The sequence below is a fragment of the Trachypithecus francoisi genome, unplaced genomic scaffold (assembly GCF_009764315.1).
Source record: "Trachypithecus francoisi isolate TF-2019V2 unplaced genomic scaffold, Tfra_2.0 Lachesis_group9, whole genome shotgun sequence".
Classification (NCBI taxonomy): domain Eukaryota; kingdom Metazoa; phylum Chordata; class Mammalia; order Primates; family Cercopithecidae; genus Trachypithecus; species Trachypithecus francoisi.
The window spans coordinates 8677368-8702379 of NW_022681474.1; the positions used below are offsets into that span (position 1 = coordinate 8677368).

General features: G+C 42.5%; 1 long non-coding RNA gene and 1 pseudogene across 1 annotated transcript; both read left to right on the top strand.

Annotated features, from left to right (window-relative positions):
- Positions 1-20480: 20480 nt before the first annotated feature.
- On the top strand, positions 20481-21368 carry LOC117082334. Its single transcript, XR_004436554.1, has 2 exons — positions 20481-20564; positions 21250-21368. It is a non-coding gene; the product is annotated as an uncharacterized LOC117082334 (long non-coding RNA).
- Positions 21369-21610: 242 nt separating this feature from the next.
- Positions 21611-24618, top strand: LOC117082802 (annotated as a pseudogene).
- The last annotated feature ends 394 nt before the right edge of the window (positions 24619-25012 follow it).

The following is a 25012-nucleotide window of genomic DNA, read 5'->3' on the forward strand; positions in this document are numbered from 1 at the left end:
CCCAAAGTGCTGGGATTACAGGTGTGAGCCACTGCAGCCAGCCAAGAAAAATTATTATGACGTGGTACTCCACACTTGGATACTTAGATACCCACCTGATCCACTAAACTTCTGAGTAACCCTGACTGAATGACTTGAACTTTCTCTGTCTCAAGATTTTACTTTTCTGGATGGACATCATAAGCCTTACCTTACAGAGGGAATCTAAGAATTACTTAGGACATAGCTAACAATATCTTACTAACATAATCACACGTTTTCTTGGATCTCTGACCAACCAGCTTCTTTCCACCATAGCTACCAAATTCTCAGGTGAGTGTATACAAATGTATTAATCCTATCTTTGGAGGGTGCTGAGTCATTGACACCTGTACATAAAATAATGGACAATAGCCCACAACCTTATTAAAGAAGTAACAATAATACCAACCTATGCTTTTTGTGGTTTGAGATTTTCTTGGTCCACATTGCAAGATGTGAGCCCCTAGATTCACTTCCAGCTGCAGACCTCATCTCAGTTGCTTCTCTGTCCACTCCACGCTTGTCCAAGAGTGGCCCCTGCATAGGTAGCATTTGCCCTTTGGGTGATAAGTTCTTCCATATTATGTTATTCTCATTAGGCCACAGGAATGCCCAAGGCAGCACTGCCAGCTTGAACCCAAACCCTGGCAATGAACAGAAATCTGATGACAATGATAATCACACGAAGACAGACCACGGCATAACCCACTCTTTTAGGAGTTTTCAGATTATCATCTTGCAAAATTCTCAGGATACGTATGGTTTCATGCCATAAAGACAAAGGCTTTTGCTTTCCTTCTACAAAAATTGGAATGTTATTCTTACGTCTGTTGGCTCTGCCTGGGGCCCTAATGCAAGTGTATTCATTGCACATTAACGTCAAGCTCCTGACAGTGGGCCCAAAGGTGTACGAGGATTGCCTTGAGAAATATAAGCAGTGCATGCAAGTATCCAATAGGTGTTGACTTGCCTTTCTAAGCCATAGGTTTCCATGACGTGTTTGGCCTAAATGGGAGCCTTACATGTATTACATTTTCTATATTTACTAAAGATCCTTTTCACTACAAACATCATTAGCATCATATGCAAATATTTACTGATGTTTACTTGCATCCGAGGCACTAAGACAAAACATAGAATTAATGGTTACTGCCTCTAATACGGTTACCGTATAGCTCAGAAGAGCAGAGGGCGAAAGGACTCTGGTGATTTTTCCTACTTCGCTTTCAGACTGGAGACTCTGACACCAGGATGGTTGATTTACCTAAACATACAAAGGCAGGGAAAAGTATCAACTGAAAGAAATGAAAAGATCATGAAGAGCCTCCATGAGATTCTTGTTGCATTGGGAAGCTTTGGTAGCAACACATTGTCATTTCAGCGAAATAAATATAATGTTGCGTTAAAGATTCTTTCCGTAGACAGATGTTGCCATGTGTTACACACAATATTCGTTTTAAATTTGGCTTCCATTTTAAATATAGTTGAATATAAATTCAGGACTCTTGGGTCATGGAATTAGAGGAGGGCATGGGGAAAAGGTCTTTAATTCTTTCTATGTGTGAGTGCTCTCAACAATACTTTCTCATTATAGGGATTTCTTAACTTTATTTTAACAAAATGTTAAGTAGGGGAAGTCAAGGTGACCATGAAAACAGCTCCGCCTGCAGTGGGGTCTGTATATCAGCTTAAGCGTAACCAGTGCAAGAAAAGGGCTGAAAAAACTGACCAAATCTGACCTGATATTCCACAAAGACCTTGTCCTGGAAGAACAAACAGAATATCACACAAATCCTAATGTCCAGAATTCACTAAGTATTCACAGAAGTTGCATAGAAGACAGTCCCATAGGCCCAAACGCCAAAAACAATGGCATAAAATAGAAGAGAACAAAAAAGGGGCATTAAAGAAGATGCCACAGCAAAGCAAAGTTCCATCAGTGCTTCAGCCTCCCCAAGGGAATTTGATAACTTCTGATTCAACAATTTTAAGAACTGTAAAAATGGCCTTAGAAGTAATAATCTTGTAAGTATTTGCACATGTGTACTTATGACACCTAGATTTTGAGTGTTAGTTGATAATTTATCCAAATCAACTTCTCTGAGATAAATTACAAGCGATTACCTTGTGTTGTTAACATTCTTTTTCTCTTTACTTGTTTTACTCACTGTTTTGGAGGATGTGCTTTTCATTTCTTTCTCTTTCTTTTTTGTTTTGATTTTGCTTCGCACTTGATTCTGACAATATTCTGATCGTCGTGTGGGTAATAGCGAAAATAATACAGGAAAGACAAGCGGTGGTGGTGGGGGTCCTGGGGCCATTGGGAATTCTTCAGGAAGGAGGCTTTAGTATTTGGATGTGGCTTTATTTCATTGCCAATGGAAAGAGCAAATGAAAATTTGGCATCTTGCCCCATTCCCCAAAACGAAGCCATTCTTTTCTCTTTAAAAAAGAAAAAGAAAAAAAATCCACCTGCTTTACAGTTTGGAGATTTCTCAAATAACCTAAAATAGAACTACCATTCAATCCAGCAAGCCAATTACTGGTTATATACTCAAAGAAAAATAATCCACTCTATCAAAAAGACATATGCCCTTATGTGTTCACTGCAGCATTATTCACAATAGCAAAGACATAGAATCAACCTAAATCCCCATCAACAGTGGACTGGATAAAGAAAGTGTGGTACATATATGCCATGAAATACTATGTAGCCGTAAAAAAGAACAAAATCATGCCCTTTGCAGCAAGGAGCTAGGTGCCATTATCCTGAGAAATCTAATGTGAAAACAGAACACCAAACACGGCATGTTCTCACGGCATATACTCAGTAAACAATGAGGACTCATAGACATCAAGATGGGAACAACAGACATTTGGGGTCACTGGATGGGGGTAAAGGGGTTGAAGAACCACCTGTTGGGTTCTATGCTCACCTCCTGCGTGACAGGATTATTTGTACCCCAAATCTCAGCATCACGCAATTTCGCATGTAACAAACCTACAAGAGTACCTTTAATCTATAATAAAATTTGAATTTAAAAATCTACCTGCTGTAATCAAATAGCTAGTATCTTTATCTAAAAGATGAATATCAGTGCTTATATTGTGGCTTTTGCTTATGATTTTTAGTCCCCTAAATATCAGATATTGTAGAGTAAACATAGTTTCACACACTGGAGTTTAAAAGACACATAATGTCCACAACTTTAATATAAATATGGTATCGTGTAGCCACGAGCAAACATCCACCTTAAGCTGCCAATGCTTCACACGGTTCAGTCCATCTCATTAACTCTCTCTGATCTGACACCTCCCTTTAACTGACTGACTTTCCTCCAACCCACAAAAAGAGGCCACCTAGCAATTGTCCGTGCTGTATGCCTCAATCAGGTGAAATAAATATCACTACTGGTAGCAGAGATACACATTAAATAGACAGAAAGGAGGTTTTCTTTGCACGACTTGTAAATTGCCACCACTCTCCGTGCTCCTTCTGCTCATTAAGTGGCTCTCCTTGGGTCGGTCCCTCCCGCTATGCAGTCTCTCAGGCAGTAAAACTATCTTCTCCTCTCACAGCTACCATTTGAAGGAACCTATTGGTCACCTGGGGCTTTATCTGCTCACCGATTCATTTTGGATCTTGCCTCCAAGGGCACTCTATTCCCCACACTAATCATTTACTATTACCAAGATTCTTCTCTCACCTCTTCCTTGAAGCTGAATACAAAGTCCTGGTTCGTCCGCGCACCTGCAGGTGTGAAGCTGCAGGTGCTTATCTGAACGGAGGTTACCAAAAGTCAGTGCAAATCAGGGCTGTCCCTCTAGCAACAAAAATTAATATGTAGCCGAGTTCCAGGCCCAAGCAACGCTTCTTCCCAATTATATTTACTCATTTTATAAGGTGTGATTTTAATTCCCCATGTTTCATGATAAACTGTACCAACACCGCTCGGTGTTCAAAAGCAATTTGTGATTTTCTTACGTGAAAAGACACTATATTAAATAAAAATTAGTCTTAATATCAGGCCCCTCTGTCCTCTAAGCGGGAAACTCATTGCCAAGCAATTCTCATTTACAGTAATACATCTTTGCTTTGAAAACCATGATAGCAGAAAAGTGCATAAGAGAGAAGGAAACTGTGCTTCAAAATGTCAAACAACATCTGTTTCCCATTTCTGAGAATTACGGAGCTTTCTCTAGCCCTTTAACCCCTTAGCCCACATTGTATCTGTCTCTTCATAGTTTATGGTCTTTATCTTCAGAAGCCTTTCAGTAAGTGAAACCTGATATAGAAAGTGAATCTCTTCTTTAGGTTCTCTCTGAGGATTAGCGACGAGATTTATTAGAACAACACTGCTCGTGCTACGATGCTTTAGGGTTGTGTCAACATTTCAATTATAAACCCCTGCTTCCAGGGGTGTGCACACCATCCATTAGAAAAATAATTGTCTAGCTTCAAATTTGGAAAGTGGGGTAGTGACTTGAAGATCCACGTTCAGCTTGTGAGACTTTAGAAGACACATGGGATTGCCTTTTCTAGGTGTAGAAAAGTCTGTCCCAGACTACGTTTTATACTTCAGACTGTGTCCCACGGCCCAAGCAAGAATGTCATGCTGAGACTGTAAGTAAAAGAGTCAGAGCTAAAAATCCATATACGATCATGCGAGGAAAAGGCAAAATGGGTCGATGCTTTCACATGTCTTCTGAGAACAAGGCAGAAGTTATTTTGTCGTGCGTAGCAGTAGGTTGGTCACATTCTTCTTTCGAATGTAACGTCAGATCAACAGCTCATCTCGGGTTTCTTTTAAGTGATCTGCACCAAACCTTTCTGCCATCTAGACAAAAGCAATGGCCGACAGGTCTCGCCGAAAAGCATTGGGGAATCAAGGACAGTCGACAGCAAAGCTGGGAACGTAGTTGAAATTATCTCATTTATCTTCCTCCTTAGTCCTGTCTCCCTTCTCTCTCTGCTCCGTGCCTCCTGGCCGCCCCCCTCATGCTGTGGCCTCAGTCTGTCCTCCCCATTCACTGCCTTGGTGCTAAGACTCCATCTCTTCACCATCCCTGCCACCTGGCATCACCCTGCATCCTGAGCACCTGATTGGTCCAGAACCACATATCACGTTGTAAAGAACCTGCCGGGTTCTTAGTGATTTCCCAGCAGCTGCTAATTTTTACATGTTTGTCTGTCTCAAAGATGTTTCTAATATTTTCAAGGAGCAAAGTTGGAATTTAGGGCATCCCACAGGCACAAGAAAAAGAAGTTTTTAAGTAAAGGTCCTGAAAGTATTCTTCAAAGAACATCATATATGAACAGTCATTAAAAGGTTGAAACAATTTCTCAATTGTTCTATACCCATGTGGAGACTCAGTCATAAACTACAAGTTCCATAAGAGCAGGGTTTTGTAGTTTTGTTTTCCACTAAACTCCTGGCATATAAAACATTGTATATACTCAATAAATATCCAGTGAATGAAGGGATACATTAATTAATGGACATATCAAATACCTCTTGATCAACTAACTCAAAGCCTTCATTGTAAGTCACCTATAGATACCTTTCCTCAATGCAAAAAAAAACCACAATCAATTGCAATAAAGAAATGACTGCGGATATGTTGGCATCTCGGGTGAGGTGATACAAAAGATAATCTCATAAGAAATAAGTGAGTAACTAAGAGAAATAGCCCAGAGTAATAATCACCCTTTTTTCTGGCTTTTAAGTACCCTTCAATCCTTTACTATGTAGAATTTGAAACAGAAAGAAAATCTAACTTTTCTGTCACACTGAGTGTCTCTCCTGTTTCTCAAATATGAAAAATATCTCAAATCGGTATTTTTAAAATATGCAGTGCTTTGCCAATTTAGCCAAATAGATTGTAAGTGCTATGAAGGCAAACTGATACAATTCTTTTATATACCTACAAAGGTCCTGATGGTAGGCTGTCCCCAGAATGTGTTAAATAAAGGCATATTATGTTGGATTGTGTCTTAAGAATCAAGACTCTCTCTCTTCCCCCCTCCTCTGTAGCCAGCATTTTATCTAAACTGCTAATGAGCCTCAGAATCTGCTTTGATTTTCATCTACTCTCCCTTCCTCTTCCAAGTTTCAGAAAATGCAAGAAAAAGAGATAAAAGAAGATGACATAGAAAGAGAAACATCCTGACAGTCAGACCTTAGGTACTTAGATCATATAATAGGAGTGTTTGAAGAAACTTCATGTATGGCTTATCTAAATTTTCTAAAATAAACCAGTATTCTCTTCATGAAGAAAATGTCATATTTATTTGTTATAATGAAGTCTCATGCCACAGTTGGCTGAGAAACATATCTTGGCCACTGAGCCACTTCTGGTCTGTTCCTTTGCTCCCTGTCCCTTGGAATAACTGGATCAGAAGGTCCCAAAGGCATTTCCACAGCTGATATTCCAAGCTATTGCACCTTTTTTTTTTTTCAGATGGAGTCTTGATCTGTTGCCAGGTTGGAGTGCACCGGCATGATCTCGGCTCACTGCAACCTCCGCCTCCCTGGTTCAAATGATTCTCCTGCCTCAGCCTCCCAAGTAGCTGAGACTACAGATGCATGCTACCACACCCAGCTAATTTTTGTGTTTTTCAGTAGAGATGGGGTTTCACTATGTTGGCCAGGATTGTCTCGATCTCTTGACCTCGTGATCCGCCAGCCTCGGCCTCCCAAAGTGCTGGGATTACAGGCGTGAGCCACCATGCCCGGCCTCTTCTGTTATTTCTATGTGGCCTTTCTGCAGAAGTAAAAATATACTGAAGTTCCCCACTTCAACTCTCTAATTCTGTTTCAATTAGCAGACAGAGTTCTGATTCCTTCCATGGAAACTAAGGGTGTTCATCTCTTGGAAGTTGCATTCTGCTAGTAAATTGCAAAGAGGGACACCCTCTAAGCAGTACAAAAAAAAAAAAATGCATTGTGCTCCTAAGTGTTTGTGTCTTTAGTATTAATAGCAATTTGTTCATAAGAACAAGAAAAAAATCTCCACGCACTGGCACAACCAGAGTCTGATTTCATTCCAGCAACTAACAACGACAACAACAACAACAACAAAAGCAAAGCCCTTTTTTTTGGTTTAATTAAATTCTTTCAAGCCGTGTGGAGCAATACTGCTGGGTAGATCTTGTAAGAAGAGATAATTAAAACACAAACAAACTACTTCTTTCATTTGGAATAGCAGCGACTGCACATGCTCAGGACAGCTAGCCCTAACAAAATCCCAAAGGATTTTTAGTATGCAAACCCAGTCGGCTTTAGAAACAGGTTCAGCAGTTTGCTATAGAGCTAGAAACCCCTTCACACTGGGAATCGGGTGGGATATCTCTGGAAAGTCAGACTTTTTCTGAGACATCGCCAAGGAGCTGGGCAAATGAAATGATGCCTTTGGCAATGGGCTCTCAGCCGACCCATGGGTCTCAAAAAAGAGCTTTCTCACTCTGCAGTCTTGGGCTGAAGTCAGGCAATGATGAATCTCTAGGCCTTTTCAAAGGAGCATTAACATGAAAGGAGAGAAAAATGTTTTTATACTCATAAATGTGTTTTCCCCAAAATGCTAGTAGAAGCTGTTTTCAGAATCCAAGTGTTATATGTTCTGATTGGAAGTGATATCTAAATCTCACCACACTATCTGTGATGTTTCCAGGGGACTGTCCGTAGAGCTGACAACCTTATTAAATGTAGTAAAGTGTATTGACCTTGTGAATTCTGTGTGATAAACTTTGAGATAACACAGCGTTTGGAGTGAGATCCACCAAAATTAGAACTGTGCCTTCTCATGTGGGCTTGGCAAAGGCACAATACTTTCTGAGCATTCATCTTCTCTTGAAGGTAAGGACAAGGATAGCTGGCCTTACAGCAGATGTTTGTCATGCCAGACTCCCGTGGTCCAACTGACTTCAGCGTAGCTGTGATGGACAGTTCTTGACTTATTTAAAAGTGTTCTACCTTGAGTCTGGCAAGGTGGCTCACACCTATAATCCCAATACTTTAAGGGACAGAGTTGGGAGAATAGCTCGAGGCCAAGAGTTTGAGACCAGCCTGGACAACATAGTGAGACCCGCCCCCCATCTCAAAAAAAAAAAAAAAAAAAAAGGCAGGCATGATGGTTCACACCTGTAGTCCCACTTAGTTTGGAGGCTGAGGGGGAAGATCCCTTGAGCCCAGGAGTTGAAGGCTGCAGTGAGCCATGATCACACCGCTGCACCCCAGCCTGGGTAACAGTGTGAGACCCTATCTTGAAAAAAAAAAAAAAGGTGTTCATCTTGGACATAAGCCCTGGTATCTGCGGCTTCTCTGCCTCCTGGCTTTCTCTGAAGGCTTTGGGGGCTACTCAGTTCATGCACAAGCACAGCCTATTCTCCCTGTAGGGGAATAAGGACCCCTCCCTGGGCAACCCTGAACCATCGCAGGACAGAAATCAGGGGACAAATGCCCTGTCTCCCAGTTCTCCAGTAGGACATTTCTGACATGGCTTTTCAGTGGCCTTTTTCCTCTACCTGTTCTATTCTACACTCCCTCACTTCCAATGCTTGGGATCAATTCCCAAGAGAATAAACTACTGGCACCCAAGGGTCTTGCTTTGTCACCCAGACCCAAGTGAGTTCTGTCACCCAGGCTGCAGTGGTGCCAACCTGGCTCATTGCAGCCTCAAACCCCTGGGTTCAAGTGGTCCTGCCACCTTGGCCTCTTGTTTCAGGTTCTACTTTAGAGGAGACAAACTGAGATGTTTCTTATTCCTTTCTCCATGTCTGTTGCATGGGTTAAATAAGATAATAGATGGAAAGACTTCTTTGCAGACTCTGAATGTATGGGCAAATGTTAGTTACAAATATTAAAAGTGTTTCTAACTATTATTGGGATCTAAGTTTAAACTGAAAACGTTGATTGTTACTATTTTGTGAGTTACTTCTATTACAACCATGTTGTACTTGTCAGGTTTATAATAAACATGTTTGGGGCACCAAAGTATGTGGCACTAGAGAAAAAAATAAGTGAACAACTTTGGTGGATGGAATTGCCCACATCTAATAAGGCTTCTGTAACTTCATTCTTGTTTGTTGTTTGTTCTGTTTGTTTGTTTGTTTGTTGAGATGGAGTTTCACTCTTGTCACCCAGGCTGAAGTGCAATGACATGATCTCAGCTCACTGCAACCTCCACCTCCCAGGTTCAAGTGATTCTCCTGCCTCAGCCTCCTGAGTAACTAAGATTACAGTCACCCCCCACCACGCCTGGCTAATTTTTGTATTTTTAGTAGAGAGTTTCATCACATTGGCCAGGCTGGTCTTGAACTCCTGACCTCAGGCGATCTGCCTGCCTCGGCCTCCCAGACTGCTGGGATTACAGGCACAAGCCACCGTGCCTGGCCCTGTAACTTCATTCTTGTGTGGCAGGTCCCCAGAAAGTCTGTCCTGGCATCATTCTGCCATCTAATTCCTACTTATCCTTCAACTCTCAACTCCTTCATTCGTTCATTCATTCATTCACCAGTGTTTCTTGAGCATTGCTATATGCCAAATTTAGGTATGCTTGAGCTGGAGTGCAACGGTGCAATCTCGGCTCACTGCAACCTTCACCTCCTAGGTTCAACTGATTCTCCTGTCTCAACCTCCCAAGTAGCTGGGATTATAGGAAAGGGTCACCATGCCCGGCTAATTTTTTGTATTTTTAATAGAGACAGGTTTTCACCATGTTAGTTGGGCTGGTCGCGAACTCCTGACCTCAGATGATCTGCCCCCTTCGGCCTCCCAAAGTGCTGGGATTACAGACGTGAGCCACCGTGCCCGGCCAAGTCATTATTTTTCCAGCAGCTTTATTGTGAACCCATCTAAACCATGCTTTTGGTGTACTATCCTCACGTTCTTTTTGGCACATAACAGAAGCCACCAAACATTTTTTTCTTTTTTTTCTGAGACGGAGACTCGCTCTGTCGCCCAGGCTGGAGTGCAGTGGCCGGATCTCAGCTCACTGCAAGCTCCACCTCCCGGGTTCACACCATTCTCCTGCCTCGGCCTCCCAAGTAGCTGGGACTACAGGCACCCGCCACAGCACCCGGCTAATTTTTTGTATTGTTTAGTAGAGATGGGGTTTCACCGTGTTAGCCAGGATGGTCTCGATCTCCTGACCTCGTGATCCGCCCGTCTCGGCCTCCCAAAGTGCTGGGATTACAGGCTTGAGCCACCGCGCCCGGCCCAAAAATTTTTAAGGTGAGTAATTTCAGCTATTACCTACAGCCTCACTCCTAGGCCAAAATTAAAGTATGTCTGAGGCCACAATCTTCCATATATGTGGTTATTTATTACATAATTTTTATTAGCAAGTATATTGGTTTACAGGGGCTACCATCGCAAAGTAACACAGACTGGATGGCTTAAACAACAGACATTTATTTTTTCACTGTTCTGGAGGATGGAAGTCTGATTTTAAGGTGTCTTCAGGCTTGAATTCACTCTGAGTTCTCTCTGGCTTGGGGATGGCCACCTTTTCTCTGTGTCCTCAAAGGGTTTTCTCTATGTCCTAATCTCTTCTGACAAGGACATCAGTCCCATTTTTTATTTGGATATGACCTCACTTTGCCTAGTTACTTTTTACATGCCTAATCTCTAAATACAGGCACATTCTGAATTCCTGGATGTTAGGACTTCAATATATAATTTTGGGGGAGGGACACAATTTAGCCCAAAATAGCAAGTAGACCAGTGTGGACACTCTACTGTGTAAGCTTGCTGAGGACCTAGCTCTCCATCCTTCTAGATACGCTGACATCACTGCTTGAAAGATCCGTTGAGGGCTGACACAGGAACATTTCAAAGGCAGTCTGCTGTCACTCTTGTTGGCACCAGACAACCAGAAATCCTTTTAAGGAATGGAGCCTTAGAGAATGATTTAGGAACTTCAGGAGAACATTCCTAATGATAAAGTCTAGGCTTTGTTGGGTTCTATAACCTAGTCCCATAAGCGTGAAGGGTATCTAAAGTATTTTGACCAATCCACATAACTTTAATTTCACCAATGAGCCTGTCTCTAACATCCATCATGCTAATTACAAAGCTACTCATTTCCCAATAAAACCCATCCCTGCTGTTTATTTGGTTCAATAGCAGAGCTCAGGTCCTAAGATGTTTTTTGAAGACAGGGTCTCACTCTGTTGCCCAGGCAGGAGTGCAGTCATTCTACCATAGCTCACTGCAGCCTTAAACCCTGGGTTCAAGCAATCCTCCTGCCACAGTCTCCCAAGTAGCTGGGACTCTAGGCATGGGCCACCATGCCCAGCTAATTTGTTTTTATAATTTTTTTGTAGAGACAAGGGGCTCACTCTGTTGGCCAGGCTGACTGAGCTATTGATGGCTGAAGTACACCATGCTGGCCTCCCGTAGAGTGTAGCTTTTCTGATTCTATAACCAATTCTAGATAACCAGCCCCAAAGTGTGACTGTTTAATTTCAGGGACCAACAGCCGCCAGAGTTGAAGTTTAAATGAACCAGTGCATTCATAAGACCAAGCAGGCACATCTATGCATAGGTGCATCACAGAACACCACTCTTCAGGCATTTTTTCCATCCTAAATTCTACCAACCTGCTGCATCTCTTGTCATTTTTGACCATGCTGTCCCTCAACCTGGCAGACTCGGCTTTCCGCTGGTACCTACTCACTCCTACACACTCTCCCAATCCCAGCTAAAATATCTCTGAGTCAGAGATTCCATTCCTGAATCCGCGGCTAAATCAATTTGCCTATTGTCCTCATTCATAGTACCCTGCACTTTTTCTCAGCATGCATAAGACAACTTTCATCAATTATTTGTTTGTTAAATGTCAGTCAACCATGAGGGTTCATGAGAGCAGAAGCTATGTTCGTTTTTCTCACCATTGTAATCCCAGGGCCTGACATCTATTAATTCCCATAGTCGTCCACTAAATCAAAAGATGTTATTTGAGCACCTACTATGTGCCAGAAGTGAAAAGACATGTCTCTGTCTTCATGGAACTGTCTGCTAGAGAAGAGGACATCTAGACATGTATGAAGACTGCCTCTGACCTCAGCCCATGGGGTGGTCAGTCCCCCGACCCTCTTATTTAAATCATATCGATCACACTGTCTGGTGTTTATTTACTTGCCTCTCTCCTCCACTGGACAGTAAGTTTGAAAGGGGAGACATTTTGAGGTTTGCTTCTTTGTCCCCACTATTTGGTTTGAATGTTGGACACATGGTAGGTACTCAGTAGGAGTTTGTTAGATAAAGTCCAAAGTCACATATCACAGTGCTGGGATATCTGGTCATTGCGATAAATCTATCAAGAAAACACTGAATTGGTGGGTACAGTGGCTCATGCCTATAATCCCAGCACTTTGGATCACTTGAGGTCAGGATTTCAAGACCAGCCTGGCCAACATGGTGAAACCTTGTCTCTACAAAAAAATACAACAATTAGCCAGGCATGGTGGCAGGCACCTGTAATCCCAGCTATTCAGGAGGTTGAGGCAGGAGATTCACTGGAACCAAGGAGGCAGAGGTTGCAGTGAGCCGAGATCATGACACTGCACTTCAGCCTTGGTGACAGAGTGAATCTCAAATAAATAAATAAATAAAAGCACTGAATTTAGGAATGATATGTCTTACCATCTTTTTTTTTCTTTTTATTGACTTTTTTTTTTTTTTTTTACATTTCCACTGGCAGTGTCCATTCACAAATGCAGACATAAGGAATAAATTAATTTAAGTGAACCAAGACACTAACATTTGCAAAAGGCTTCCAAAAGTATCTGTTTCCATTGGCAAATGCATCCTGACAGACTCTGAATGAAAAATTTGGACTGGGACATACCTAACTTCAACTGGAAAGAATGTCTCCTCTTAACAAATATATGATTTCAACTAACGTTTGTGGACTTTTTGGAAAAACTGGCACCAGGCCTCAGAGACACAACCTGTTCATAGTTTCAATCCACCATAAAGACAAGAAGCCATATTTTTAAATTATTAGGGAAACATTTATGCACTTACGGAGATATTCATATTTCCTTCCTTCCTTCCTTCCTTCCTTCCTTCCTTCCTTCCTTCCTTCCTTCCTTCCCTCCCTTCCTTCCCTCCCTCTTTCCTTCCTTCCTTCTCTCCCTTTTTCTTTCTTTTTTTCTTTCTTTCTTTGTTCTTTCCTTCCTTCCTTCTTTTCTTCCTTCCCTTCCTCTTTCCTTCCTTCCTTCTCTCCCTTTTCTTTCTCTTTCTTTCCTTCTTTCTTTCTTTCTTCCTTCCTTCCTTCCCTTCCTCTTTCCTTCCTTCCTTCCTTCTTTCTTTCTTTCTTCTTCCTTCTTTCTTTCTTCCTTCCTTCCTTCCTTCTTTCTATCTTTCAGAGACGGGACCTCACTATGTTGCACAGTGGCTATTCACAGGCACGATAACAGTGCATTACAGCCTTAAACTTCTGGGCTTAAGTGATCATCTTGCCTCAGCCTCGTAAGTAAGTGGGATGCCAGACACTCATATTTTTTGAATCTCTAGCTGGAAAACATAATCTAAGATGGACTTTTGTCTCTTTGATATAGTTTTATTATAAGGCTTTGTACTTTAATTAATTTGATTGCAGTTTTTAAAAATGGGAAATTCCTAGACACTGACACTCTTTAAGAGAGAAATTAGATTGAACATTTAAGTAAATTCTGACTGGGAAAATAATGGCTTAAGTAGTCACTATGACTTTAAACCACTAAGTGAATCCCTCACTGTAATTTTTTGTACCATCATAAATTTTGCAAATACTTTTATTTTAATTTCAGGATGGCTTCGCAAATAGATCTGGAGTGGTTTTAGGGATAGGCAGTTTGACCAACTGCCAAAACTTACCTCCCAGATCATTTGTTAATGCCTGAAATTATACTATTAAAAAATTATCCCTTTGGTCTAAGGCTCAGTTCCCTGCTAAAATGCAAATGTCCCTGGGAAAGACAACACTTAAAATAGTGATGGTCATTTATCCCTAACTCTTGTCTCAATGTTTAAGTAGAGAAAAGAAAAGATGGGATACTTAAACTACATGAAAGAAAAAGCTCTAGTAAAAATCAATCAATCAATAATAAAAAAATAAAAAATCTAGATGTGCTAAATCGACAGGACACTTTTTCCTAAACTTTGCCCTGAAGGAGATTTGGAACATGTGATTGAGATAGGCAATGCAATCTTACTAGGCCTACATGTGGAGAATAGGAAAAACAAGAAAAAAAGAAAATCTTTCTTGAAACACTTCTTGATGTTTCTCTCATTACTGACCCAATCATAATAAACAGATAATCTCAAAGTAAACTGCTTTGATGTCTGTTGTTTGATATTAAGCTGCTATATTTAGCATTACTAGATAAATCAATTTGTTCCTGGCCAACACTGAAATTACAGGACCCAAAAGGGCTATAGGAAATTCTCCTAGGTAATTGATACATTTAGCTGAGTCAGTGCTGAATTAAATACTTGATGATGAGATATAAAACCTAGGAGCCAACCAACCACATATGACCAAAAGAATCACCCGTGATTGCCTCAGAAAATCAAGGTACCAAATATCCTATTCCAATTGCATCTTGAGGCTTGAAGAAGAAAGTTGAGTATAAAGTCACGAAGGGCTGGGTGCAATGACTCATGCTTGTAATCCTAGAACTTTGGGAGGCCAAGGTGGGAGAATCACTTGAGCTTAGAAAATTAGAGTCAAGCTTGGGCAAAACAGTGAGATATCATCTCCAAAACATTAAAAAATCAAAAAAATAGCCTGGCATGGTGACATGCCCCTGTAATCCCAGCTACTCGGAAGGCCAATGCAAGAGGATTGCATGAGCCTAGGAGTGAAAGACAAGCCTTGGCAACAGAGTGAGATCCCATTTCTGTTTATTTAAAAAAAGTAATAAAGCCACAAAGATGATTAGAAAGCAAGTTACCCGTAACCTCATTAGAGGACTTTCTCTCAATTCCATTTCCTCGCCTGGCTACAAAAGGACAATGTCATATTCCTGCTCTTCCTATGCGTGCGTCTTTTCCTTCCCTTGCAGCTAGAGATGGCCACCATGAACGCTGGGCACTCTGCTGAGCCTGCTCAGCACCCAGTCTTCTCCAACTGAGGCCAAGTCTCCAGGCTAAGGCTTCCCAGGGCACGACCGTATGTCTGTGCCACTAGGTAATGGTTGAACGGAGTATAGGCCACACAAGGTATCAGCAGCACGGAACACGAGCCCTAGATAGCCGCTCTGCACCCTCAGTCTCTTTTGAACAAGAAATGCTTACTGTGGTGATGCCTCACAGTCAGGTAATACAGTTTTACATTTTCTGCTCTCAAGACAAATTGATTGTGAGTGTAAAAGCTCCAGACTTTGAGGAGGCCATATTTGTGAAAATCTATTATTTAAGGAACAAGGCTGAGAAACTATATTTCTGTATCATAAAAACCTTGATTAAGACAAAACTATTACTTACACAAATAGCTTAGAGAATAGAAAAGTTAATATACACATTAGTGTTATTAATACATAGCAACCTGAGACTAAGCCTTCATAGCAGCGAATGAATTACATCGGTCAAAGTGATCCAATTTGCCAGTTTGCTATCATAAAGACAAGAGAATAGCAGGTCTCATGCTTCTAGGTGCCCACTAGGTATTTTGAAAACTTATTTAAGCCAGTCACAAATTAGACCACTTAATTTCTCAGTCAAGTTTGATTTAACTACAGATGAATGGGAAAGATCTTAATTTCTTACTTACCAAAACCATCAGGTCTAATAACATTCATAAATTGACTTTTTTACCCTTTGTTAAGTAAATTCAGGCAACAGCCACTTATAAATGACATTGTAGCATTTTTAGGTGGTAAGATCATTCTGTTCCAAAAGAAAAATAAAACAGTAGCCCTCCTCCAGGCCCCAGTGGCCTTTCCTTCTGCCTTTTAATCCAGAGTAGTTCTACTTTCTAATGCCCAAGGCACCCCCTTCTCACCTTCCTCCCATGGCCCCACCTCCCCACTGATATTTTCATATTACCCCTGCCCTCTCCAATCAAAAGGAGAAACTTTAACAACCCAGGACTATTTTAGACCAAGACTAAGGTATGTGTGCCTTAATATGCCACTCCCTCTAGAATGTAGTTGAAAACACTCTGGACCCCACTGGCCATCTCCTGGTGGAAACTGGGGGGATTCATGGATACACAGGAATCACATCACATGGCAGGAATTGCTAGAGGAGTGATATGGTTTGGCTGTGTCCCCACCCAAATCTCATCTCAAATTGTAGTCCCCATAATCCCCACGTCTTGAGAGGGACCAGGTGGAGATAATGGAATCATGGGGGCAGTTTCCCCCATCCTGTTCTCATGATAGTAAGTTATCCTGAGATCTGATGGTTTTATAAGGGGCTTCCCTCTTCACTGAGCTCTCGTTCTTCTCCTTCCTGCCACCATGTGAAGAAGTACATGTTTGCTTCCCCTTCTGCCATGATTGTAAGCTTCCTAAGTCCTCCCCAGCCATGCTGAACTGTGAGTCAATTAAACCTCTTTCCTTTATAAATTACCCAATCTCAAGTATGTCTTTATTAGCAATGTGAGAACAGACTAATTCAAGGGGTTTTCACAGAGATCATTTCATCTAATACTCAAAATGACTCTTTTCAGTCACCCTGAACATCTCTCTTTTTGGAGGTTAAATAAAGTTGCTAAAACCACATATCCAATAAATATGGGACTCAGGACTCCAACCTGAGTCTACCTGACTCTCACTCTACTGCTTATAGAATTTTTGCTATGCCACGCTTAACTCAAATGAATCTCTAATGGGAGAATGTTACTAATCTAATGGGAGAATGTCCACAAAGGTGAGTGATATTGTTGATCGACTGAGTCCCCTGAGTGGCAGTAAGTCACCACTCCTGCATCTCTGCTTGAGGCTATCTTTCCCTGCTTGTGTGTTTCCTTTGCCACTTTTGAGCTTCAATGCTTTTCCCATTCCAGCCTAGACCTGTGTTTTTTAAATCCATCATTATTCAGTCATTTTTAGAGTGGAAATCCTCTCAAGACCTCAAGGCACCGTATAGAAAAATATTGCATAATGAACAATAAACATTTGGATTACCAGGAGGGCACACATAAGAAGGCTGCATTCTTTCTTTCTTTAGTCCTAGGGGAAGAAGGGAAGTTTTATGAAGCTGAACTGGGCTCTTTTCCCATAGCTCCCACCAGTCTCCCTCTCACTCCTACTGAATATGAAGCCTCCACTGGACAGATTTTCTTACTTGTTTTCCCCCCTGCCAACCTAGTAAAATGTGGATCTATTGCTTTACCAGTATCTAGAGGATATTCTCCTGTCCCAAACCATAAGTCTTCACTGCGTCTCCAAATTAATTTAAAACATCAAGGAAACAACCGTGAGTCCTCCAGGAGGCAATTCATGTGTCTCGTTAGAACAAGCTGTCTGATGCCACCTACCTGACTGTTTGAGTTGCCTTGTTGACTCTCTCTAGCCTGATCAGAGGTAAAGCAAGAAGGAACATTAAACCTAACATGGACCACAGTGCCTAGAGACATAAGCATGAAGATAAGTGGAGTGAACAGTAGAGACTGTTCCAACGTGTCTTCGGTAACCAGGCATTATGGTTCAATTGTATTTCCCTCCCCACCCCAAAACTATGGGTACACTAGAGTCCTAATCCCCAGCACCTTCATATGTGACCTTATCTGGAGACAGGATGTCTCTACAGAAGTAATCAAGTGAAAACGTGGTCATTAAGGTGTCCCGCAATATGGACAATATGACCATCCCTATGATGCATGTCCTTATAGAAAGGGAAAATTTGGACACAGAGACAGACATGCATAAAGAGAAGATGATGTGAAGAGTCACAGGGAGATAGAAGATAGCCCTTTACAACCCAAGGAGAGACGCCTGCAACAGACCCATCCCTCATAGCCCTCAGAAGGAACCAACTCTGCCAACACCTTGACCTTAGACTTCAGCCTCCAGAATCAAGAGACAATAACATTCTGTTGCCTAAGCACCCCAAGCCCATGGTACATTGTTACAGCAGCTCCAGCAAACTAATGTACCAAGACACTAAGTTAACATAACTGGACAGTTGGTGAGTGCTCTCAAACCCTGGAAATATATTATCCTCCCAATGCAAAAAGAATAATGGAGGATAAATCCTCCAGCCCATTAAGTAGTGTTCCTATCCTAGGAGAATGGGGTAAAGAGTGTAATTTATCCCAAGATCACAAGTTAGATGTTAGCTTTGGGATTACAGTGTGGACTGAGAGTCACAATCCCTAGTGTATTTGTTGGACAGTGACCTTCATTAGTTTCAGAACCTAGTCTGGAAGTTGCTTAATCTAACAGGGATGATATTATTTAGTTGTGTCTTAAGACCATTGGCTACAAAGTATGTTATATGGAAAGTAATTGCTGGCCAGACATAGTGGCTCACATCTGTAATCCCAGCACTTTGGGAGGCCAAGGTGGGAAGTTCACTTGAGGCCAGGAGTTCAAGACCAGAATGGGCAACAAAGTAAGACCCCTTCTCTACAAAAAAATCAAAAAATTAGCCTGGAGTGGTGGCGCACACCTGCAGTCCCAGCTACATGGCTGAAATGGGAGGATCTACTGAGTCCAGGAGGTTGAGGATGCAGTGAGTCATGACCATGCCACTGCACTCCAGCCTAGGCTGCAGAGTGAGACCCTGTTGCAAAAAAATAATAATAGTAAAATAAACAAAAAACAAAAGTAAACAAAAAACAAAAAATGAAAAACAAAGTAATTGCTAAGCAAATAGCAAACAAAGGAATTCTGACGAATCCTTCCAGTTATTCCTCTTACATAAAAGTATTCACTTTACACAATGTGATACTTACCCCTCTCTCTGTTCTTACCTATTGGGCCCTGTACTTGTTTCCTGGGGCTGCTATAACGAATTACCACACACTTGGTGGCTTAAAGTAACAGAAATGTATTATCTCATGACTCTGGAAAACAGAAGTACCATATCAAGCGGCTGGCAGAACCCCACTCCCTCCAGGGGCTCTAGTGGAGAATCAATTCCTTGTCTTTTCCAACTTTGGGTGGGTGCGGGTGTCCTTGGCTCATGGCCACATCACTCCAATCCCTGCCTCCATATGCACCTTGCCTTCTTCTCTGTGTGTGTCTCTATCTAATCTCCCTCCACTTGTCTCACAAGGAAACACACAACTGCATTTAGAGCCCCCCGGATAATCCAATGCAAGCTCTTCTCAAGACCCTTATCTTCTGCTCAAGACCCACATCTTCCGCTACATAAGGTGATATTCACTCTTTTGCCATATTCACAGGTCCTGAGAGTGAGGAATTGAATATAACTTTGGGAGACCTTTTCTTTTTTCTGCCTATTACAGATCCAAACCACCAGCCTCTTAGGTTAACTTTTGGAAGCTTATCTTTTAAAAGTCATCAACGTAATGTTTATTTCCATGCTAGTCCCAGACCTCATGCAAAACTGCATGTAAGACTTGAAAGACTGAGACTTAACTGTTGACTTGAGTCATAGCCCTCTTTTTATCCTCTTTGTTTATAACATTTAGCCAGGTTTTTTTTTTTTTCAAAAGGTGAAAATATTGGTTCTCAATCATCTTGAGATCTGATAAGGGTAATAAGAGAAACCAAGTCTTCAATCCTCATTTGTACTCTTTCTTTTAGATTAACCAGCATTCTGGTCAAGGATATAAAAGCACATTTATAAGATGCCTTAGCCTTAGAAAATTTGTACAAAGCTGTGTATTTTTCTCCTCCGTTGCCAGGACTATAACTGAGCTCTACTTATAAGTATACAGTTTCCATGTTTTCATATGCTGAGAGACTTTAATGTTCATATATTATTTTTCTCTGTAAACCTATTACTGTACACATTTTTCTCTCTTTTGCTATTTTTTTGTTGGCCTCAGTCACCCAAATCCTTTTCTCTCTAAAACCACAAAGCACCAGAGAACAAACCGAAGGGAAATAAGAACTTCGAAAAGTATTCCGGAAAAAAAAATGACTCTAAAATTGATCTTACAGTTTTGCAAAAGGTGATATTTGGGAGAATGATAGTTACTTGATCTAATATTTGAATAAATACTATCTGGCATTGAGCATAATTTCAGATTTGTTACCGAGGAATGAATACATATGTATATTTTTTTTCTGGTAGTACAGAGAATGTTTTAAATATGATACAGATATGTAAATGTATTTAGAAGTGTCATTCAAGACCAAGAATCATTTGCTACACTTGGAGTGGCAAGGCTTTAGAAAGTCAGTGATACTCAACCCTAGCTGTATATTAAAATCTTCTCAGAGCTTTTTTTAAAAAATGCCAGTGCCTGGACTCCACCCCAAAACAATCAAATCAGAATTTCTGAGAGGAGGTGTATTGTTGTTGCTGTTGTATTTCCAAATCCCGCAGATGATTCTAATCGTGGAGCGTATGTTGAGAATACAGATTCAGTATTCCTGCTACCGATGAGGAAATCAAGACCTACGGAATGAGGTGATCTGCCTACTTTCTGCCTATGGATGTGACCAAGAATACCAAAAGAAAAGGCTGCAAATAAGCAGCAAGAAGTAGTAAATAATTTAAGATAAAATTATTGTAGAGAGAAGCAAGGGAGACTGCCAGCAGCAGCAGAAATGGCTCTCTGGCTGCCAAGGGTGAGGATTGTGAAAATGTAAATCCTGCTTAAATCCTTTATCGCCCGACTGTGTGCATACCAGCAAGCCGGCTTTAGAAAAATATATCTATAAAACTGCTTCCTAAAAGTTTGAGGTTTGCAGGAAGCAGGCAAGAGAGCAAACTCTGAAATGCCAGAACTGGCTAGTTAAGGAAATAAAAGCTGGGGAATCTCCATAGAAAGTAATTTCACCGTGTTAACTATCTTTGTGCCTATTTGTACTGTTTTTAAGTTCCACTGTAATTTGTATATATTCTTATGAGAGTTGATGAGTTGAAATATTTACCATCTGATGAGAATTATTACAAATTTCCTGTCACCATTTTCCGGAGTCTTATTGTCATCATTCCCGCAAATGAAAGAAAAAAAGCTAAAAACTATTTTAAATTGATTAACGTCAATTTTGTAACATGAACTTTTTCCCTTGGATGTAACAAATCGCTTGATTATTACTTGATTCATATCAAAATAGGCTGTAAATTCCAGTTTTTTTTCTTTTCCCAGATCTCTCCCCTGGCCTGCTATTCTCAGGAACTTTCATCCAAGGTTTTGATGTGCTAATTTGCTCATCAGTACCCACTAGCCTTCCTTGGTTTAATTAATAAATATTTCCTGTTGACAAAGGAAGGAGAAACAGAAGTGTAATTCATGAATTTCATCATTGTGTTTCCCCCCACTGTGACCCTCACTTGAAATTGGTCTTGCGTCTTATCAGCCGCTCCGTTTTAGGCCTTGTCATTTGCATATCAAATATATCTTTGTAAGCAGGCTGCTCGCAGCCCTGGCCTGCAGACAGTTGCAGAACCAGCTGCCCACTGGAGGGGCAGGGAAACATCTGTAAACCCACTGTGATTACAGGAGAAGAATGAGAACAGAGGACTGCCCTACTCTCCTCTTCAGAGTCTCTCCTCCAGAAATCCAGGTCTTCTGGTGCTCTCTTGTCATACACTTGGTCTACGTATTTATTTACTTATGGAATTTTTACTCTGAGTATTTACTCTTCTGGAATTAGAATGATAACACAAGATGCTCTAAACCTTCCATTTGACTTGCTCGTCTTCAAAACCTCACCTAGCCACTAAGGATGCTTTAGCGGATCCTAATAGGGACATAACTCAAAAGCATTATCATTACAGAGAATTAGGATACATCAGAATGATCTGACTTCACTATATTAGCTGACTTCAACATAGCTTCCCTTGAAACTATTTTGTTTTCTCTCAGTTAAGGATGGGCTGACGGTGGCTACTGACTCAAATTAAGCCCCCCCTCCCCCCACCTTTTTTTAGAACTTAGGAAGTTGGTTTACAAAATTACTAGCAGCACCGTAATTCTATTCCCATCCTTCATGTTTGACCTGCCCACATTTTTCAACACACCCTCTTCCTAGAATTCACCTGTTATTGTTTACCTGACACCGGGTGTTTGTAAGATTCCTCAGATGTAATATGCAAACCTCTGGCAGGGTGAAAGATGCTTCAAAGATTTTTAGAACTGTGTTCCTAAGTTGTTTGATTCATATGACCCACATATCTGAAGAGCGCTTTAGAGATGTGATCTCAGGTACTTGAAAACACAATAACCAACCAAGAACCAGCCCTAAGGCTGATGTCTAGCTTTTTTCTTTTTCTTTTCTTTTTTTTTTTTGGAGACGGAGTCTCACTCTGTAGCCCAGGCTGGAGTACAGGGGTGCAATCTCGATTCACTGCAACCTCCGCCTCCTGGGTTCAAGCAATTCTCCAGCCTCGGTGCCCCAAGTAGCTGGGACTACAGGTGCCCGCCACCATGCCTGGCTACTTTTTGTATTTGTAGTAGAGACAGGGATTCTCCATATCAGCCGGGTTGGTCTCAAACTCCTGACCTTGTGATCCACCCGCCTCAGCCTCCTAAAGTGCTGGGATTACAGGCGTGAGCCACTGCGCCCGGCCTGATGTCTAGCTTTTAAGAGGTCCATGCACAGCTCCAGAAGCAGGAGTAACAGAAAAATAATGCCATGGACTATATTAATTATTTGCTTAGAAGTGGAAATATTAGAGTGGAAAGATACACATTGGTTCTATTCACTGTACCGAATAAATTAGGCAGTATTGAAAATACTGTGCTTCTTTATCTCAGGCACTATTATCTAGTGCGCTATAATGTGGCATAGTGGCAAGAGCACTCCATTTGGAGGCTGAAGATCTGAGTTTTATTTCAATTTTGCCACCAGTTAAGCATCTGCCACTTGAGCAAGTTCCATTCCACGTGTGGACATCCATTTCTCCACTGCAATATGAGACACTCAGATTACATGGACATGCATTAAACTGTGAACCTCAGACTTGTTACCAAGTGCTCCTTAAAAAAGATTTGCGGACCATAAAAAAGGAGCTTCTCCGCTCCTTCTAGAATCTCCGCCTGGTTCAGCCCACCTGCCTCCACTCCTGTCTCCACCATATCCATCAGGGTGACCCAGAAATCCTACAAGGTGTCCACCTCTGGCCCCCAGACCTTCAGCAGCCACTCCTACACAAGTGGGCCCGGTGCCCACATCAGCTCCTCAAGCTTCTCCCGAGTGGGTATCAGCAGCTTCCAGGGTGGCCTGGGTGGAGTCTATGGTAGCGCCAGTGGCATGGGAGACATCCCTGCTGTCACAGTCAACCAGAGCCAGCTGAGCCCCCTTAATCTGGAGGTGGTCCCCAATATCCAGGCCGTGCACACCCTGGAGAAGGAACAGATCATGACCCTCAACAAGTTTGCCTCCCTCATTGACAAGGTACAGTTCCTGGAGCAGCAAAACAAGATGCTGGAGACCAAGTGGAACCTCCTGCAGGGGCAGAAGACGGCTCAGAGCAACAAGCACAACAGGTTTGAGAGTTACATCAACAACCTTAGAGGGCAGCTGGAGACTCTGGGCCAGGAGAAGCTGAAGCTGGAGGCGGAGCTTGGCAACATGCAGGGGCTGGTGGAGGACTTCAAGAACAAGCATGAGGATGAGATCAATAAGCTTACAGAGATGGAGAATGAATTTGTCCCCATCAAGAAGAATGTGGATGAAGCTTATGTGAACAAGGTAGAGCTGGAGTCTCGCCTGGAAGGGCTGACTGACGAGATCAACTTCCTCAGGCAGCTGTATGAAGAGGAGATCCGGGAGCTGCAGTCCCAGATTTCGGACACGTCTGTTGTGCTGTCCATGGACAGCAGCCGCTCCCTGGACATGGAAAGCATCATCGCTGAGGCCAACGCGCATTAGGAGGAGATCACCAACCGCAGCCGGGCTGAGGCTGAGAGCATGGACCAGATCAAGCATGAGGAGCTGCAGACGCTGGCTGGGAAGCACGGGGATCACCTGCGGAGTACAAAGACTGAGCTCTCCGAGATGAACCGGCCCCAGGCTGAGACTGAGGGCCTCAAAGGCCGGGAGGCTTCCCTGGAGGCCGCCATTGCAAATGCAGAGCAGCGTGGGGAGCTGGCCCTTAAGAAGGCCAACACCAAGGTGTCCCAGCTGGAGGCCGCCCTACAGCGGGTCCGGCAGGACGTGGCGCGGCAGTTCGTGAGCAACAGGAGCTGATGAACGAACGTCACGCTGGCCCCGGACATCGAGATCGTCACCTACAGGAAGCTGCTGGAGGCGAGGAGAGCCGGCTGGAGTCTGGGATGCAGAACAAGAGTATCCATAGAAAGACCACTAGCGACTATGCAGGTGGTCTGAGCTCAGCCTATGGGGGCCTCACAAGCCCTGGCCTCAGCTACGGCCTGGGCTCCAGCTTTGGCTCTGGCGCGGGCTCCAGCTCCTTCAGCCGCACCAGCTCCCCGAGGGACGTGGTTGTGAAGAAGATCGAGACCCGTGATGGGAAGCTGGTGTCCGAGTCCAATGACGTCCTGCCCAAGTGAAGGGCTGCAGCAGCCGCTCCCAGCCTGTCCCTCCTGCGGCTGCCCCAGAGCCAGGGAGGGAGGCCGCTGGGAGACCCACCCCAGGCTCAGCCCACCCTCTGGGGAGTTTACTGCCTGGTCACCCCCCTTGCCCATGCCTCCAGCTACAAAATAATTCAATTGCTTCCCCACCGCTCCCCACCCACCACCCCCCCCCCCCCCCCACCAAAATAAAACCTCAGCTAGCTCTGGGGGAGGGGAGGAAAGGAAAAAAAAAAGAAAAAAAATTATGTGGCCAGAGAGTTTTTGAGAATCACAGTGTTGCACACATATGTATGCTTGCTCAGAGATTCACAATAAACTTTAGCATACCAAATGCCTCCATGAGACATTCTAATAAAGCTTTACAAGGAAC